General features: G+C 52.0%; 1 long non-coding RNA gene across 1 annotated transcript; it reads left to right on the top strand.

Moving 5' to 3' along the window:
• The first annotated feature begins 4 nt into the window (after positions 1-4).
• Positions 5-5,100, top strand: LOC120242997. The gene is made up of 3 exons (XR_005531199.1): positions 5-968; positions 4,534-4,735; positions 4,977-5,100. It is a non-coding gene; the product is annotated as an uncharacterized LOC120242997 (long non-coding RNA).
• Positions 5,101-14,439: the final 9,339 nt, after the last annotated feature.

The following is a 14,439-nucleotide window of genomic DNA, read 5'->3' as shown; positions in this document are numbered from 1 at the left end:
GGAACTTCCGCCATCGGCTCCCCGGCAGAGGCGATCGCTGCTGTGAAGGATGGAGATTATGCAGTCTTCGAGCTTTTAGTGGGTGAGACTCTAGGGTGGGGCTCAGTCTCAGTGCTCAAGTACGCAAACGTGATTTGAAGTTGAGAATAGTGATCCTGCGCCCGGCCGGAGGTTTCCCCCGCGGATTCCGACCTACGGAAGCCCGGGAGGACCAAGCTTATTAATGCCGCCGAATGCGTGCGGGGCAGGGATGCGCGGCTGTGCGGCGCCGCCTGGTTCCTTTTGATCTCTGCGGATGGAGCCTCCCCTGGCCCCCCGTGCCCAAAACGCCTTAGGCTCCGGCTTCTTCCCTGCTCCTCCTCTTCAGGAGTCAGCCAGCTAGACCTGAAAGGGTCCAAGGCAGCCCCGGGAGGACCCTGTGCCTGCTGCCGAGCCTCGGGCCTGGCCCCTTCCGCTGGGATGGGCTTGGGCAAGAGGTAAACCTCTCGGGGCCTGTATCCTCTTTGGCACCGCGGGGGTTACACCCTGCCTATCCCTGGATCTGTTGTGGGGGTTAAGTGGGAAGCCCCCGTGTGTGGTTCATGGTAACCCCCGTCTCCTGACTCTCGAGAAATATAGCCTGCCAGGAACATGGGAGCCATGTTTGTTCTTGCCCAGAAAACTGCGGTTTCCCGTCACTCTCTCTTTCGCTCATTGACCGAACAAGACTGGGTACCCAATTCACAATTCTTCTCCGTCAGTAGTCCCGTGAATTACCTTCCTCCCCCTGCCCTGTGTGTCGTGTGTTGAGAAATTTTGCTTTCAATCACTGAAACGTTTACTGGGCATCTATTATTCGCTGCAGACTGTTGGGCACCACGCTCCACAGTGAAGATAATGGTAAATAAGACATGACGTTGCACTCGAGGAGCCTCTGGACCAAAGATGACCACGGAGACCTACTACCGTGTAGTTTAGGGCTTATAAAGGTACAGAAGAGTTTCGTTAATTCGGTCAACATTTCCCAAGCAGCTGTATCTGCTAAACGGCTGAGGACAGAGGGGAGTTAGAATCTCGGGGAGGAGACGATTTCAGTACGAGGCCATAATAGAAATACTGTTTTTGGGGTTATGGGAGCACCAAATAAAGGCGGTGTGCTCTGCTTGGGGTGTGTGGGGAGCAGGCAGAGTGGCTCCAGGTGCGTTGAATACAGGGGTGGATGGCCCAGTAAGCCAGGGAAGTCAGTTTGAATTAGTAGGAACTCTGGTATCTTCTACATGTTGTGTTTGCAGAAGAGATGTAATAAATATTCAGGGTAAGAATGTCAAGTGTCTGCCTGACATTTATTCAGCCTTTCTAGCAACCCCTAGGAGCAAAGGATTTAACAGCTGGGCAGATCACATAGCCTGTCTACACAATACCTCCTTTTTGTTTGGTTCTGTTTTTCTTTTCAGACTCCTCAAGAACCAGATTTCATCAATTCAAAGCCAACTGGGGTCTTTGGCCTCCCCTCTTCTCTCTCTGAAGCGGGATTAAAAGACTTGTGAACAGGAAGTGAATTTCTGGTATCACATACAGTCTTCTGTTGATTGTCTCCTTGCAGAAAGGTCAGGGCTGGGTCTCCCTTGTAACTGAATATTCCCCAGAGCATCACTGCTATTCCAGGGTTTCCATATGTAGTATGTTCAGGTCAGATCTGGTTTCCCCTTTGATGGGTTCAGGGCCTTTGTATTTGGATCTGAAATCCTTTGAGCCTTCTTTCTCTGAGATTTTTAACGGCATTACTGCACACCATATTGATGATACTTAAAAGCAGGTTGGAAAAGGTCCAATATTTAATGACCACATCTTCATTGCTGGGACCAATTAAATAAGTTCCTAAATGTGTGTTCTGTGGACCCGAATAATAGATAACCGATATCAGATTGCTACCAACCAAGGGATTTCATTTTCAGTTTCAATTACTTATGGGGGAAAAATGAAATTGACTGTGACCCTTCCTGGCTCTCCTTAGCAACATGGTTACATCCAGGGTGTTCATGGACTATTGAATCCTGGTTCCGTCATGATGGGTCCTTCGGCAAGTTCTTTTATTGTTCGAAGTATCCGCTTCCTCATCTGTGACACAATAGGTATCAGAGTGGAGACATATGTGTACTGATTGCTTAGCCTGGTGCCTGGCATGCAGTGTGCATTCAAGCAGGTCGTTACTTACACTGCTACGAACTTGTGCTTCCCAGACGTTCCAGATCCTGCTTACTTCCTGATCCGTTCGTTATCCCCTCCTCCTGGGGCTCCAGAAAGGATTCTGGTTGCAATTTTCCTTTTGTTTGCGCTCTCCTGCCGGATGGTGGGAAACAACCATGTTTTGGCGGCTTCCCTGGTGCCTTGCAAACACCTGGCAGGTAGCAGGAGTTCCGTTATGCAGTTTCCGCCTTGAGCCTTGATCGCGGTTAACTGGCCTTCACTGTAGATGCACGTCCCTTCCTCTGAGAAGCCACTTTCTCTCCATTCTGTAGTAGTCTCTGTGGTTGTCCTGCCCTCGCGGAGGACACAGGGTCCAAGCCAGACCCATCAGTCCCTGGGACTTAGGCTGGGGCTGCTGGGATGGCAAGCTGTGAGGCCAGTGCGGTGTTCAGGCCTGCCACCATGGAGACCCGTGGAGGAAGTAGGCCTAGGAAGGAAGCTCTGAGATGTAAGCCGAGCCAAGGGGTAGCACTGTTGGTAGCTTTGTTCCAAGTCCACACTCCAGCCAAGCCCTGGTTAACCTAGTTAAGAACACAAGCACTGGGGGTGTCTGGGTGGATCAGTCGATTAAGCATCTGACTCTTGATTTTGGCTCAGGTCATGATCTTGTGGTTCATGGGATGGAGCCCTGTGTTGGGCTCTGCACTGACAGCACAGAGCCTACTTGGGAGCCTCTCTCTCTCTCTCTCTCTCTCTCTCTCTCTCTCCCCCCCTCCATCTCTCTCCCTCCCTCTCTGACCCCTCTTCCCTCCTCCCTGCCTGCTCTCTTTCTCTCTCGAAATAAATATTTAAAGAAACGGACATGAGCTCTGGAGCCTGCTGCCTGGCTGCCTGGCATTTCTGATTTTGCATTACTGGCTGCCTCAGCCTTGGGCAAGCCACTTCTCTCTCTGCCTTAGTTTCCTCTCTTGCAAAAGTGAGTTAAGAATGGGTTAAGAATAGTATCTACCTCATAGGATTGGGTAAAGAGCAAAGTGTTAATAACATGCAATGTGCTTAGAATACTGTCTGGCCCAGAGAAAGCTCTCGGTAAGTCCTACCTGTTGTTATTAATCCACTGCTGAGACAGCCCAGATTTCTGAGCCAAGAAAACCAAAACTCTGTTTTTCTTTTTTAAGTTTACTTATTTTTGAGAGACAGAGCATGAGCGGCAGAGGGGCAGAGAGGGAGGGAGACGCAGAAACCGAAGCAGGCTCCAGGCTCTGAGCTGTCAGCACGGAGCCTGACGTGGGGCTCAAACCCACAAACTGTGAGATCATGACCTGAGCTGAAGTCAGACACTCAACTGACTGAGCCACCCAGGCGCCCGCGAAACTCATTTTTAGAGAAACGGATGCCATTTAAGGAGTTTTGTGTTACAGGCAACCCTGACAGCAGACCAGAGCAGCTCTGTTCTCCCATCAGGCCACGGGGCTGCTCCACGAGGCCTAGTAGGTGGTGAGCATGTCCAGGAGTGAGCCGATGCTGGCAGAGCTCTGAGAGACGCGCCTGGCCTCTGGGAAGTGCTCAGCAAGTGTTAATATGTGTCCCTGGGGACACTGCCTTTCATTCCAAAAAGAAAAGCAGTAAAAAACAACCTTTTAATTATGTAAATAACACATGACTTCCTGCACGCCTCTGTTTCCCCGATTAAAGCTATAGAATTAGAATCGTTATATAAAAAGAAATGGACATTTTAAAGGCTTTTGATCAGTATTTCTGAAGGCAATTCCAGAATGGGCAGACGACAGCCCTCTCCCCTCCCACCAGCAGTGGGCAGGAGAAACTAGTCTTCAGGGTTTGCACCAACAACTGGCTTTATCATTGTGATAAAATTTTCCTGAGTGATAACAGGAGGGGGCTGTTTCTGCCATTTTAATTTGTCTTTCTTTTTTTTATTAAGTCTATTTATTTTGAGTGAGAGAGACATAGGGAGGGCATGAGCAGGAGAGGGGGAGAGAGAGGGGGAGAGAGAGAAGCCCAAGCAGGCTCGGTGCTGTGAGCACAGAGCCCAACACGGGGCCCGAACCCACGAACTGTGAGATCGTGACCTGAGCTGAAACCAAGAGTCGGATGCTTAACCACCTGGGCCACTCAGGCACCCCAATTTTATTTTCTTTATTAGCAGGATTTTTTGACATATTGTCTATTTGTACAGAGTTTTCCTCTGGAGATTTTCATTCTTGGCTTATTTTTAGGGGGTCAGAGATGCCTCTGAATACCTGACCTGTGGCCCTGATACCTTTTTCACTTTTCTGTTTACCTTTCAAGCTTGATCACGTTCATACCCATGTTTTGTTTTGTTTTGTGTTTCTTCCCTTTTCATAGCTTGTGGTGCAGGGAGAGCTGGTGCGAGCCTGCCAGGTGGGGCACATGTCGAGACTCCTGGCGGGCGGGAAGGGCTTCGCCAACGCTACCGTATACATTTAGAGGACGCACACGCCACGCAGTAGCTCTCACTTGAACCGTCTTCAGATGGACCTAGTTATCCCGTGCCTGTTGGTTACACCACCAGCTACATCCAGGAGAGGTTTCTTTTTTTTTTTTTTTTTTAAATGTTTTATTTTATTTGTAGGAGAGAGAGAGAGAGACAGCGTGAGCAGGGGAGGGTCAGAGAGAGAGGGAGTCACAGACTGAAACAGGCTCCAGGCTCTGAGCTGGCAGTCAGCACAGAGCCTGACGCGGGGCTCGAAGCCACAAACCGCGAGATCATGACCCGAGCGAAAGTCGGACGCTCAACCGACTAAGCCACCCGGGCGCCCCAGGGAGAGGTTTCTTAGTTAACCGCCGCTAAAGCCAACTCTAACCAGCCCGAGCAAAATACTGCCACTAATGATGACCGCGACAGTAACCGTTATAATCATAAAATACATGTGCATGTGCAGGTTGTTAAAAAAAAAATTAAAAAAAAAAGAATCTTCTCGCCGTGCCCCTGAAGGAGTCCACAGGGACGCAGGCAGGACCCAGCCGTGAGGTCACTGTGTGTCCGTCGCAGATGGTGATGTCCCTGCCGTCATCGCCGGTTCAGGGCACGCCAGCTTCCTTCTGCTGGTTCTCCCCAGCTCCTATGTCACTTTTGGGGTTTCCTCTGGTCGCGTTCTTCTTAAGCAGCGAGACGTGGAATTCTCACAGAAGGGGGATCGGGGGGAGTCCCATAGAGCTGTGCTGATCCAGCAGGACAGCCCCCGGGGAACCTCTAAGGACGGGCAGCGTGCTGCATTCTGGGGCCGGGCGTTGGGTCCCTTGTGCTGCCAGCGAGTCAGGGACCCCCTCTAACAACAGATCGGGACAGGGTAAAGGACCGTTCCTCGAGCTAGAATGAAGGGGTGGGGTGGGGGGGTGCTGACCTAGAGCGGGAGACCAGGGAGGCAGGAATCCTCTGAAAGTGTCCCCATGCACTCCTGACATTTCCGGCTCTGTGGCAGGTTGGGGGCAATGTTTGGGTCCATTGTTCTACGGAAGGAAAATCTCTCTCATATTAATTGCTCACATTTATATGGAGACCCATGGGTTTCCTGCATGGCTCAGTCAGTTAAGCATCCGACTTCAGCTCAGGTCATGATCTCATGGTTCGTGGGTTCGAGCCCCGTGTCGGGCTCTGTGCTGACATCCAGCTCAGAGCCTGGAACCTGCTTCAGATTCTGTGTCTCGCTCTCTCTCTGTCCCTCCCCTGCTCCTGTTCTGTCTCTGTCTGTCTCTCTCTTTCTCAAAAGTAAATAAACATTACATTTGTTTTTTAAATTGAGACCCACTATCAGGCATGCCCTGACCACCCTCCCAGATGCTCAGGGCCCTCCAGGCTGTTAATGCCAGTCTTGTTGACATGATCCGAATCACGGAGTGCCTAGCATTTGGCCTGTTAATGGTGTGCATGTGATCAAATAAAACAGACTCACTTTTTTTTTCTTTTAAGGAAAGCCCATATATATTTTTATTTGTTTTATTTATTTTTGAGAGAGAGGGCGCAAGTGGGGACAAGGGTGGGGGGGGGGACAGAGGATCTGAAGTGGGATCCACACTGACAGCAGTGAGCCTGATGTGGGGCTTGAACTCACGAACTGTGAGATCACGACTGGAGCCAAAGGTGGGCGCTCAACTGACTGAGCCACCCAGGCATGCCCCCCCCATATTTTTAATACAATATTTTATCTCATATTATCATGCATTTCCACTAAGTAAAGAAACTCAGAAGCCCCATTTTAGCCATTTCTTGAAAGCTGAGTTAGAAGAAGGGACACAGGATAAATATACTCAGAAATCCAGTATCCACGAAGTACATAAATTGCATAAAACCATGATAAAGGGCTTTCTGGTCACACGATCCATTGTGAAAACCACTTTGAAATCCTTGGGCTGGACATTTTTTTTAAAAAGCTTTACATGGAGGGGCACTTGGATACCTCAGTTAAGCGTCCAAATTCGCCTCAGGTTCGTGGGTTCGAGCCCCACATTGGGCTCTGTGCTGACAGCTCAGAGCCTGGAGCCTGCTTCAGATCCTGTGACTCCCTCTCTCTCTGCCCCTCCCCCGCTCACGTTCTGTCTCTCTCAAAAACGTTAAAAATAAAATAAAAAAAAGCTTTACACGGAATACCTTTATAACGATGATCTAAATCATCGGCGCTAAGAAAAGGCAGGCGGAAACAAGGAGGGGGAGGGGTCCTGACCAAAGGAAAAGCTTTGACCAGGAGAGAAAAACTAAGTTCTCAAGGCGACACCAGAGTTCAGATCCTGATTCTGCTATTTGCTATGTGACCTGGGGCAAGCCCCTTAAGCTCTCTGCGTCTCCTCATCCATGAAATGGGTGCAGTAGGTCTATTGAAAGATCTGTGAGGTGGTGGATATAAAGGGCTTAGCGCCCTGCTCGATAGAGAGGGAGCCTCCGTAAGAGGGAACCGCTGTTATCGGGGAAGGGCCATCTACGCATCGGGAAAAGGCAGCCCGGGAGTGGTACGCGGTCAGTACCAGTGGGGCAGCAGTAGGTAGGAGCAGGGCAGCCTTGAAGGGGTAAGCCCGGTGGCCTTCCCGTAGGAAGGGGTCAGGCTGTGGAGCAGCACATAGCTGACCGTGGTCAGCACCTTATGTGGAGTGACTGTTTCATCCACACAGTGACCACGTGAGGCAGTCACTAGTGTGATTCCATTTTATACATGAGGAAACAGAGGCACACAGCCTTTCTATCACGGGACCTGAGGAGGGTTTAATTTCGTCCCTGGATGTAAGGATTACACTGTGCACTTGGTAGTGTCAGTGGCATTGCTGAGTAAGTACCCAATTTGTCAGGGTTGAAAGGCCCCCTCAGCGCTCAGGGTCTCACAGCTTCTGCGGTGGAGCGTGGACTTGAACCCAGGCAGGTTTGGCCTCAGAGGCTGAGCTGCCCTGCTGGCAGTCTCTGAGGACTCGGTGTCTCAGGACACGAGCTACAGAAAAGTCAGTGCCCGGGGCTCATTCCTGCCAGATGCCAGCTCCAGGGAGGGAGGACATGTGACCCGCCTGTCCCCCGCCCTCCCCTCACCCCTGGCAGGCATTGCTGATCAACGCAGCATTTCATACCCTCCCTGGGGGCCAGGGGAGGGCCTCCAGACCCTGCACAACCCCAGCAAATTGCACCCAATTGGCCTGAGTTAGCAGGTCAGATAAAATCCAGTTGCTGTACAGAGCGTGGAGTCTTTTTTTTTTTTTTAATGTTTTTATTTATTTCTAGGAGAGAGAGAGACAGCGTGAGCAGGGGAGGGTCAGAGAGAGAGGGAGACACAGACTCTGAAACAGGCTCCAGGCTCTGAGCTGGCAGTCAGCACAGAGCCCGACGCGGGGCTCGAACCCACAAACCGCGAGATCATGACCTAAGCGAAAGTCGGACGCTTAACCGACTAAGCCACCCAGGCACCCCCGGAGCGCGGAGTTTTAAGGCATGCCAGACGATGGCGCAGAAACGCCAGCCCGGGGTGCTTCTGTGCCCAACGGAATCCACCTGTTGTTCCTTAAGAGACTCAACACACAGCCCGGGGGTCCTCAAAGTCCCAAGAGCACATTTTGCACAGGGAGATCCCCCTGCCAACCTCAGGGCAGCGCGGCCATGCAGGGCGGTGCTGGAGGGTGAAGCCTCCCCCGCAGAGGGTCAGTTGGACTCTGTCCCTCCTTGGGCATCACCCCCAACCCCACGGCCACAGCCCCTGAGAAATCCTCGCGTTAAACAGAACAAGAGAGGAGGGAACTCCAGCCTTTCGAGATTGGCGGTGGAGAGCAGGGCCACCGTTTACGAGGCCACGTCGTGAGTCATGGCCCCAGGGCTCTGAAGAGGCTGGAAGGAGACCTGGGCTCAGGGACCCACACAGCCGGGCACCGAGGGCCCTGGAGATGGGTGCCCGCTGTCATGACAGAGTCTCAGCCTCCCTCCAGTGTAACTCCACTCTTCAGCTGTTGAATACGACCAGAGACTTCTCTCAGGGCGTGGGATGCCAGGTGCTTTTATGAAATATCATGAAACGTGGATAAATTAAGTGGAAAACAGCCAGGTGCCGTGGAAGTTGACGCCCACTCTCCTGGCATCTAGAATCGCGTTCATGGTGACAAATGCCAAGAGGCTTAAGGTGTTTTAGGTGGGGACACCTTAATATTGAAAATGTTTTCTTGCCCTTCCCCCCCCCCCCCCCCCCCCGGAACCTAGAAGAGGGATCGCCATTTCAATTTTAGCTGTAAAATAGCTCTCTGTTCAGGATAAAACTGGTCAAAACCGGGCCACCCTGGAACGTTACCGTTAGCATCCCGACCCAAACTTGACCCCAGAGCAGTGCTGCTGGAACTACCCAGGGGAGCGGAGGCTTCACCCACCTTTGACCTAGAGCGGGGAAGTGGAACATACGGGCCACTGTGAGCCTGCCGCCCACGTCGGCCCAAGGTCACCAGGCAGGCAGAGCGGCACAGGCTGTGTTCCAGCAGCTCACAAAGGCCGCTCTGTGGCCAAACAAAGGCCTGACCTTCCGAGCCATGTCTGACTTTTCAACTCTGACACATGTATTTACTCAGCAATTACAGCTTAAACTACCAGAGGGGGCAGTCCAGCCACTTATATCAAAGGGAACAAATGAAAGCCTTCCTGGATCCTGGAACAAAAAAGCCAGGCTGGTCACTGCACTCAAAACAAAGAACTTCTCTTTCCACCGGTGGAGACAACTGCTTTGTACCCAAGATGGAGAGTTAGAAGGGAGGTCTGACCCCAAGTTACAGAAGTTGGAAAATCGAGTCGGTGAGCTGAGCAAGGTCTTGGGTTTCCGTACATGCTAACAGGGCGGTGGCAGATTCCAGAAGAGGCAGAAATTGCTGTCCTGATATAACATCACTCAAGCCCAGTCTGCTGTGAGGACTTGGAGATGCCGTTCTCGACAGCTTGATAATCTAGTGGCGACCCCCAGCGGCTTAACGTGACAGCACGGAATGACAGCCATGTGGAGAAGAGAGACACAGAGATGGAGGTTTGCGAAGTGCCAAACCTCAGTGCACTTGGGCAAAGCAAACCCACATTCCCAGGGGTGGCTGGAGAGAGTGGGAAAAGTGCTCTGGAAAACCGCTGGGCTGCATGTCGTCAAGGTGACGCGCACGCAAGGACTCTGTGACTCCAGCAGAGAGGAGGAAGGACTGTGTCTGCACCCGGAGCCTTAGAGGGATCGCCGATTTCGTTAGGGGACAGCAGAGCGTGGCATCGGCAGAAGACAGCGGAAGCTCCTGCTACACGGCAGCGTGGGGGGCTCACAGAGTGTTGAAGAAGGAAGCCAGACACAAAAGGGCACATGCCGCCGTAGGATTCCTTTTACATAAAGTTCAAAACCAGGCCTGGTGGATCCATGCTTTCAGGAGGAAGGGTGTGGTTCTCCTTGGGCTGAATAGTCCTGTTTCTTGGACTTGGGCAGTCAGGGCCCCAGCGTGTGCACTTTGTGAAGTTCATTGAGATTTAGATTTTTATACCCTTCCCTACGTGTGCGGTATCTTAACCCCACTCTGTCTATGGCGGGTGGGGGGGGGGGGGTAGGTCAGTGCAGCAGATGAAACCCCCGAGATCCAGAGGCTAAATAACCCGCCGGAGGCAAAGTCGGATTCAGCGCAAGGTTGGACTCCGACACACGGAGCCTGATCACAGCTATCTTCTCGCACTGCCTCCCCCTGCAGGTAGGGGTGGAGCCTGCAGGGGACAGCAGGGGCAGTAGCAGGAAGCAGAGAAAGATGACCTAATACAGCAAGTAGGTAAGAAGCGCCGCTGCAGAAGGGACCCGGGGGGCTCCCTACCCCAGCCCCACACCCAGTGGACCAGGGCAACCAGTATGCCCCGGTGACATGCCACTGGGCTTGCTGTTCGTCTCCCTGTCCCGAAAGACAGCGTAGAGCTGGCCCAGGGTGGGCACTCTGGAATTAGCTCCTTAGTCCCTGTGACCTCCATGGCTTCCGTGACAAGAGGGCTTTGGTGCAGAATTGTGGGCACCGGGGGAGGGTTCAGGTCCACACGCTTGTGAGGGAAAGCAAGTGTCCGTCACGCAAGGCCACTGCTCCCAACTAAAGCTCTTTACGTGTGAAGTCCCACCCCAGGGTGGTCAGACGTCCTCCGCTGGCGCCGAGAGCGGCATGCAGGTACGCTCTCTTACCTACCAAGTGAGAAATAGAACGCACCCTCTTTGGCTCACTGCGCAGAAAAGAATCTTGGAAGACCTCTTTTAGCCATTTCTCGAAAAGCTTACTGGGAAGAAAGGGTAAAAGGCGGAATCCATGCTGAGCTCCAGCCACCACAGAGTACAGGAAAGTAGACAGAATATGTCTTTGCTCTTATCTGGGATAAGAGTCTAGAAACTGAGGTCGTTTCCTTCCACGAGGGAGGATGTTACAATCGAAGAGCGCTGGGTGACCCGGTTCTGCATCCAGGTGTCAGTCAACAATGTGCAGTTACCTACTTTGTGTGGGAGTCCAGCTTCACCTCCGTTTTCGGTGGGGGAGCGAAGAAGGAAGGTGCACTCTCCATAGCTTTCTCTAACGGAAACGAATTGGATAAAACCTCCGATCTCTGAAATCTTCCCTCATTCAACTACAAAAAGTGCTATCTAAAAACAAACACTCTGTATCAAAGACTCCCTCCACCTCCGCCACCAATTCCTAGAAATCTGGTTTGGAGAAAGAGAGGTAATTACAGGCTAGTGAGGTTCTCCAAGTAAATTGTTTTAATAGGACTTGGGAAGCTCAAATTTTAACTTTGAAAGAGAGATACGTTTAGAGAGAGAGCATCTCAAAGATATTCATGAAAGTCTGCAGGCCCATAAAGGTGCTGTTAACCTTGGCTTCTATCACCGTATTCTCATGAGCATCCTGTGGGGCGGGTTTAAACAGAGAACTAGGAATGGGGTCCTTGGAAGCCTTTCTTCAGAGGGGTCACCGTACTGCACCAGGGCCGCAAGCCCCCTGTGCTCACCTGAAGCAAAGCCAGTGTGGAGAAACTGGGACGATTTTGCTATTTTTAAACATTCTCCGCCTGGATGCCCCTCTGCTACCGGTGGCTGCGTTCTTTGGCTTCTGCATCAGTCCACGTCTAGCTGGGCTGACTGGCCGGTGCCAAGGGAGGGGCGGCCTTGGCCTTCCTCCCTGTGCTGAGCTCTGTTTCCTCATCTGACTGCAAGATGCCTAGTGTGCCTGACATTAAGGAGGGCCCAGCCTGGGACAGTCACCCATCTTAGAAGATGTACCCATCTTCTCCCAAATCCTGCTGCTAAGCGGCATCATGGAAAACGGCTTTGCACACAGCTGACAGATGTCAGGCGTGTCAGCAAGGAAGGGTTCAGATTCGAAAACCATGGTGTGCCAGAACACATCCCTGGCAGGTTTAGCGATGCCTGAGGGCCAGGCCCAGCAGACTAGTGTGGATACAGGCAGAATATGGTAGGATTCCATCTTAACACTCGACTTGGACACAATGAAGTGGGAAAGCCGGACACAAATAGCATTAGATCCGTTTCTGAAGTCCCTGGGGCTCCAGTACTGTGTGAGTCCAAGTCAGGCAGGCAGCTGCCCAAACCACAGGGTGGTCGCTGTGCAGGGGCCTTGGGGGGGGGGGGGGTCTGTTGACTGTGCTTATAGCCAGACCTGTAGCCAGACCCTTCCCACCACCAGCTGCACGGTCTGCGATATAGACCTGTCTCCATGACGCTGACTATCAGAATCAGAATAGCTGATTCTTCACCCTTGTAGAGCTGGAGGGAACGGAGAGGTCACCTCCCCAGCCCCGGTGCACGGGCACTGCGCTAGCCTTCCTGAGCAGCCAGCCCCATTTCTGCCCTGTGCGGCCAGCAAGTTCCAGCCAGAGAACCCTGGGAACAGCTGACAAACAGAAATGACTCTCCCGTGGCGGAGGTGTTAGTTAATTTTGTCACATCTGTCCCTTTGCCTTAACCGCCTCCTGGTAAAAATGACAGAAAATAAACATCAGCACTGACCTTGAAATACTGTGGAGTTTACACTTCAACGTGGGACTCTGGGGAGTAGGTTTGCGCCCCCAAGCGCATGCGCGGGGAGGGCAGGAGCAGAGAGGGTCCTGGACAGCACTCAGGAGTCAGGGCTGGGCTCTCTGTCCCTGAGGATGTGGTGTGGGTCCGGCCTCGCCCTCCCACGTTCGCCTATGCTCTCCAAATGCCTAAAGCTCCTCGCGGCTGGAACATTGTTACGAGGCCCCGAACAGGAGTGTATCTGCTGGGCTTCGGGCAAGGTGCTGCGCGCTTCCCATAACTCGGTTCATTTATTCACAGCGTCCCACTGTCCAGATGGAAAGTGAGGTCCAGACGGGTTAACTGCCAAAGGACCAAGCGAGTCCAGGAGACAAGCAGACTCCTCTCGCTCATCTGGGGACTCAGGCTCAGACAGCGTCTGTCTCCTTTTCGGCCCCTCCTCCTGGTCGCCCTCCTCTTCTGTTCTGGGTCCCATCCTTGCTCTCGCCAGCAGCAGGAGGGATCGACGACAAACGTTAACCCTGGTTAAAGGTGCCACACTCGGCAGCTTTTAAGGGACGTGTGGCAAAGCTCACTCAAGTGTCAGCAAGGGGCACGTGCTGTGTCCTCCGGCACGACACGCCAGCACTCAACACCATCTCTGGCAGCATCGCGATCCACTCGGAGCCCCAGGACAGTGATACAGCTGCGTGATGGGTTCCGGGTCAGGTGAGCGATCTCCCTGCATGCGGCCACAGGCCACGCTGCCAGTCCGTCTCAGGCCGAAGAGGGACAGGGCCACGGCATGGAAAGGCCACATACCGAAGACTGTCGTGACCATTTCTGGACGAAATACTGTTGTTTTAACACACAACAAACCCACAAAAACCTCTAATTAAAAATGTATAGAAGCCCTGCAATTAAATAATTTTTAGTTTAGGAGGAATTATTTTTGACTTGTCACTTTTTTTTTTCAATATTTTTATTTCTAGGAGAGAGAGAGAGAGAGACAGCGTGAGCAGGGGAGGGTCAGAGAGAGGGAGGGAGATACAGACTCTGAAACAGGCTCCAGGCTCTGAGCTGGCAGTCAGCACAGAGCCCGACGCGGGGCTCGAACCCACGAACCGCGAGATCATGACCTAAGCGAAAGTCGGACCTTTACCGACTAAGCCACCCAGGCGCCCCTACTTGTCACATTTTTAAGTTTTCCATATAAAAGCATTTGTTTTTGAAGAATGTGTAACTGGATAGAACCAGAAATGGGAGTTAATTTCTGTTCTGCTTTGTTTGTTCTGAGAGAAAGTGCGAGAGGGGCAGAGAGAGAGAGAGGGATTGAGAATCCCAAGCAAGCTCCTTGCTGTCGGCACAGAGCCTGATGTGGGGCTCGAACCCATGACCCTGGAATCATGACCCAAGCACAAGTCAGAGTTGGACGCTCAATGGACTGAGCCCCAGGGGCCCCAAGAGTATTTTTTTTTTTTAATGTTTTATTTATTTCTAGGAGAGAGAGAGAGACAGCGTGAGCAGGGGAGGGTCAGAGAGAGAGGGAGTCACAGACTGAAACAGGCTCCAGGCTCTGAGCTGGCAGTCAGCACAGAGCCCGACGTGGGGCTTGAACCCACGAACCACGAGATCATGACCTAAGCGAAAGTCGGACGCTTAACCGACTAAGCCACCCAGGCGCCCCAAAAGTATTTTTTAAAGTACAATAATTTTCACCACCACAGATTTAGAATTTTGGATAAGAATATATTTTATTTTCTCATAAAAGTTCTACCAAAAA

The sequence above is a fragment of the Hyaena hyaena genome, unplaced genomic scaffold (assembly GCF_003009895.1).
Source record: "Hyaena hyaena isolate Hyena2069 unplaced genomic scaffold, ASM300989v1 scaffold_328, whole genome shotgun sequence".
NCBI lineage: Eukaryota > Metazoa > Chordata > Mammalia > Carnivora > Hyaenidae > Hyaena > Hyaena hyaena.
This window is presented reverse-complemented; position numbering and strand designations above follow the sequence as displayed.